Genomic DNA, 5,713 nt, shown 5'->3' with positions numbered 1-5,713 from the left:
AAGTCGAGTTGATGAACTTTATCACAAACGGCTCGCTAGAAGCGCAGAGCTAAGGAATGAAGAACTCGGGAAAGGTGATCTAGATAGCAGATCGCCGATAGTTTAGGTCTATCAGCATGTATCCGAACCCGAGTCTCGGATAGTATTCTTTTTTCGCTCCCCTCACCTTGTATGGTAGTGAGGTTTATATAGAGTGTACCTTCGAATCTCCTTCGTTGGATGCACTTGAGCCTTCTTCGGGTAGTCGTTGGATTTTATCGCTTAGATCCGTTGAGCAATAGACTTCTACTAGTTTGGGCTAGTAGAGGACTCCCGAGATAACCTTTAGGTTATGCGATGATTATCCCTTCGATAATGATTATCCGCAGCCGTCAATTCAAGTCTGCCATCATTAGGGTGATTACCCTAATCCATAAGTAGGATTAGGGCATGCTTGTAGCCGAATAAGCTTTCTTCTCCAGCAAGCCATCTTCCGGATCCGGTTCGCTCGGGAACGAGTCGGATCTCTCCGTCTCCACCGGGGTCGAGGGTCGGACCAGGTATGAACCCGGTCTGATCATAATCTCTCCATATCACGAGCCCCCTGCACTAAGCCGTCCGGTCGATCCCGAGGGCTTGGTTTTTAACTGGGGTTCGTCGTCAGTGATAATCTCGGCGTGCTTCATTAAATGTCATATCACATTTAATGCGGTGGTCACTTTTCCTCGAGCGTTGTAGAGTGTAAGGCCACATATCTCCTTGCAGCTTGATCCGTCGTGGCTCACGTCATCCAAGCGACGGTTTCCGAACGCCTATTTCGGATTCGTGAGTTCAAACTTTCAAAACGTCTTTCAATCTTGATCGCTGATTTTGAATCAATCTCGATCGTTCAGATTCCCGAACACTCGTGCGGGAGTTTTAAAAGTGGTTCGTTGTCTTCATAGGTTTCATTCTTTCTGTCTGGAATTTGAGCCTTTGTTGTCTGCTTTGCGCCTTCCTGCTCTCAAGCTTCCGCCTCACTGAATCAGTAAGTTTACTAGTCTTTTTCTTTTAGTAGTTTATCAAAACAAGTAATGGCGGACGATAGGGCTTCTCTCGGTACCCAAGTGTTGGTAATAGCGGTGAGGCTTTTGCTTCTCCCCGCTCCCGAACAATCGGATAGTGATAACAAAACCCTAACTGTCCTCTCGCGCGAGTTTCGCTGAAGTTTCTCAAAAAGGTTTTGAAAGAAAAACCGAAACTTCTCCCCGTCCTTCTCGAGTCCGGATCTTCCAAGATTGTCGAGTCTTCTAGGCAGCCTCAAACTTCCAGGTCCGATGGTGGACCTGGCTCTGTTCCCTCCATTTACGATGAGGAAACCCTTCTTTCAGCTGTCCAAGATTTTGATCTTCCTTCCTCATATCAGGTTAGGGCTCCCCACCCTGATGAGAGGGTTGATTCATCCCTTTCGGGTGAATTTTCTCCGTATATAGATGCACCGGAAAGCGGGGTTCGCTTTCCCTTTTTTAATCCTTTGTTCTCCGCAGCTTCAAATCATTGGAACATTTGTCCCGGAATGCTCCTCCCCAATAGCCGGCGTCTTATCGTCGGCTTCTTGGGTTTGTGTTTTGAACTTGGCATTACGCCATCTCTTTCTCTCTTTGTACATTTTCATGTTCTTTCTATCTCCCATCCTCCCGGATGGGTTTTTCTGTCCAAACACAATAAGGTTGAACTTGATTGGAGGGGCAACATCCTTGTCAAAGGAACTTGCCCTTCTAACCACAAAAGATGGCGCGAACGATACTTTTTCTGTCGAGCGCCTCCATCAGATCTTAACTTCCCAACCACCTGGAGGAGGTGTACTTCTTCTTCCGAGAATAACCGAGGCCTTCCCTTATCCAGAGAAGACGAGGCGGCCATCAGGAAGATCAAATCCATTCCGTGGTATCAAGAGATACATGGACTTGAAGTGGAGTATAACTCCATCCTTCAGTACTGGGGCTTGGCTCATTGTGAGCTTCTAACCACCATCCTTTAATTTGACTGAAGTGATATGTTTTTAATTCTAACTCTTGTCCTTCTTCTTTGCAGTGCCTCCAAGAATGAACCCTGAAAGCCTGCGGGTGAAGGCCGCCAGGGCCGTTGTGACAGCCGAGCAACGATCGCCCAGAGCCTTCATCGTAGATCAAGAGGCTTCTATTCCCTCTCCCGACCCCTCTTATAGGGGTATCAGGAATATCAGGCCCGTGGCTGATGCTTCGGGTAAAGGGAAGAAACCGATGGTGGAGAGGTCTAATGTCTCTTCCTCCGCCCGAACCAAGAGGAGGCATGACACAATTGATGCTCCCTCCAATAAAAAATCCAAAGCTTCAACGGATGGTGAGGAGGTCTTCACCCCCCAATGGGACCCTGAAGCTGACCGACAGGGTGACTCGGGATCCCGAGAAAGCCGCACGGAGCTCCCTCGCCTTGCTCCTTCCCGATCGCCAGAATTTGAAGCCCCCGGATGACACCTCCCTTGTTAGTCAATCTACAAGGTACCGGTCTTCTTGCTTAGTTATTTTTTCATAATTCCTTATGACTTCTTCTGATATTTTCCGCCTTCCCAGGAATGCTGTGTTGAGCTTTTATCAACACATGGAAGCATTGAGCCGGGTTGGTCGCACCAGCTCCTTGCTGCAAACCTGTGAAGAGAATTTGGCGAAAGCCAATTCTGAAATAGACCAGCTGACTGCAGCTGCCGTGGAGCTGCAGAAAAAGCATGAGGAAGAAGTGATCTCCCTCAAGGAGGCCCTCGAAGCGTCGAAGATTCGTGCCGCTGCTGCCGAGCGCGAGGCCAGGAAGCAAAAAGCAGCTGCCACGTTGTTTGGTGACAGGCTTGAATTCAAAAGTAGGGAGCTCGAAGAACATCCGAAGTTGGCGATCCCTAGCAAGCCCGAGCATATAAAGCCAGAGCTTCGGAAGGAGTGTGTTCGGAAATACCTGAACAGCGTACCTTTCTCCGAGCTGCTAGGTATCTACAACCTTCAAGCTTATCGCTTGGGGCAGAACGACGTTTGGGAGCGAATCCTCGGATCAATCCCTGCCTTCGACACTGCTCCTTTTTCGTGAGGTGTGCCACAAAGAGGTCTTCGGGAAAGTTGGTATGGATCTCCCGACCGGGCTCGGGAAGAAGATGATCCTTTTCCAGCCGACCCTCAATATGAGGCATACCTGGCCGACGAGCCGGCACTTCCAGAGGAGAAATCACAAGCCGAGTCTCAAGTTGCTGCTGTAGAGGACTCAGCCGATGCCATTCTTGAGGAAGGCTCTTCTCATGATCCTGAGAAAAGTCCTCCCGACTAGGGTCCCTCGGGCAACAATGAAGAAAAGGCTTAGGGAGTTATCTTTTTGTACAGATTTACCCTCTATTTAATGAATAGACATTTCTTTCTCATGTTGGCCTTTATATTTCCCCGTCTCCCCGCCGAAATCTTGCCTTGAATATCAAAGTATTAATGATAAAACTCATCACTTAACTTTACATTCCTCGCCGAATAATAATCTTGTAGAAATATTGTGAAGATGCGTTTCGGGAAGATGCATTAATCTTCCCCACTACTTCATTTATTGCAAAGTCCGCACGTTTCCCTTCTCGCGAAGTTCAAACGTTTTCTTGCCTTTGTATACCATTCACTAGTTTCCAATGAATCGGAAATACATCCATTATTTTAATGGCGGTGCGACGATTGGAGGTATCTCTCGCATCAGGTGCTCGCTTCCACATGTTTCCATGTGGCATCCCTCCGACCGTTGATCTTGCTTTCTCGCGGATTTCGAAGCGTCATTTCGATCTAGGTCGTCGGTTGTCCTTAGCCTTCAACCGTCGTCTTAATACCCGAGGCTATTTAAAGCCTTCGTGGGTACTCTCCATCTATCCCGTCTTCTGCAAGTTAGATTTGCTAAAGTGTTAAAGCGACCTTTCGTCCTTCGGCCTCGCTTCCGTATTCCTCGTACTCCAACAATAGCTCTATCAACTTCTCGAACAAGTGAGTTTCTTGATTACTCATCTCTTTCCCCACTTCCCCCCGAGTAAACCGCACAGAGTTATACTTGGGGTTTAGTTATTTGGGTTTGTTGGAAGTAATAAAAAACTAGGGTTTTCCCTCTTGTTGTTGTCGTTTATTTCCAGTACCGATACGGCTTGTTTGTTTGCATAGTGGCTCCCAAGATCAACCCGAACTTTATCGAGCAAAATCTTGCAAGAAAATCGTTCCGTCGGTGGTGGTTGGGGCCAATGTGGTGGTTTCAGCTAGTGAATCCTCCAAGCGTAAGGCGATCGCTGCCGGTGAATCTTCAAGTCGATTCCCACAGCTTTCTATTGATGTCGTCCCCGCGCCTCCTTTGCCCGAAGTGATCGCTCGTCTTTCCCAGGAAGATCTTGATCACTCCGTTGCCGATGGTGCTGCCGACGCCCCCGCCGGTGAGATCATTGGTGCACCCCCGAAAGAGATTCTTCGGGCATCCGAGGCAACTATGTTGGCGTCTCGATGAAGGTGTGGTCCCAGCAGGTGTTGCTCCTATTTCCAACTCTAGTGCTTGTTTGGCATCCTCCCTCCTCTCCTTCCGAGTTGGAGGATTTTGCCACTAGGAAGCGCCGTCGGGTGACAAGTGATGCAGCTCATCCTTCTCTTGGTGTAGCTCATCCTTCTCATCCTTCGCTCGAATTAGTGTCAAACGAGTTTGACAGAGCGTTGGAATGGTGTACCGCTGCTCGAATGACTTCCGAGAGCGCAGCTTCTTTCCAAACTTCCGGATGAAGTCTTTACGAAGTCACCGGTGATGTAAGTCTTTCTTCATTATCCTCTCGATTCTGAAAAATTACTTTTCTCGCTCCTCGCTAACTCGGAAGTTGTTTGCAGGAGTCTTGCTGGTAACTTCCACAACCAAGTGGAAGCAAGCACTAGGCTCAGAGATTGAGCAATGAAGTTTCTAGGCTTCGGGAAATCTCCGAAGCTAAAGATGTTGAGATTGCTCGCCTTCGAATCTAGCTTGGGAGGTGGCAGAGAAAAAAAATTCGATGATTGGTCGTCTTCGGTCGTACTTGGATGATGCCAGGGAGAAGATCCGGCGATCGGAGCGAACAGCTTGGAAAGTCAGAGCCAAAGGATCTGAAACGTTACCCGAAAGGCAAGTCTGTCGTTCCTTTGCCCGAATCCCTTCCAACCGATGTTCGCAGAGCCTCGCGTCTTCAAGTATTTACACAAAGAAGCCTTTTGTTGATATGCTGAATGCTTATAACTTGCAAAGCATCGGGATGGTGAGAACGAAGTATGGGAATCAATATTAAGGAAGGATCCTCATTTTGATACGACTCCCTACAAAGGTCGTTTGCCATCCCGAAGTATTTACCGACCCGGGTATTCCTCCTCCCGACCGGACCAAGGATAAGATTGATCCTCCACCTTCCGATCCAGATATTATGCATTATCCGGAAGATTCTCCCGTTTATTCTCCCCCGGAAGAAGTCAATTATGACGAGCTTGTCCCGAATGCGAGTTTGGTCGAGGACCATGCTTCTCCCGGGCAAGCCGGACAAAGAGTATGAAATTGCGGAGGATTTTATGCATACCGAAATATTTTTGTAATCCTCATTTCTTCTCTTCTTTTCCTTGAATCCCCACCAATGGTTGACTCATATGTTTGTTCTAGCAAAGTCGCGTTGATCTTGTATAACTTCTCAACAAATACCTATGATGACTTTCTTTTTTGA

Source organism: Hakea prostrata, chromosome 7, assembly GCF_041222555.1.
Source record: "Hakea prostrata isolate BN-2017 chromosome 7, UWA_Hpros_2, whole genome shotgun sequence".
Lineage (NCBI taxonomy): Eukaryota > Viridiplantae > Streptophyta > Magnoliopsida > Proteales > Proteaceae > Hakea > Hakea prostrata.
This window is presented reverse-complemented; position numbering follows the sequence as displayed.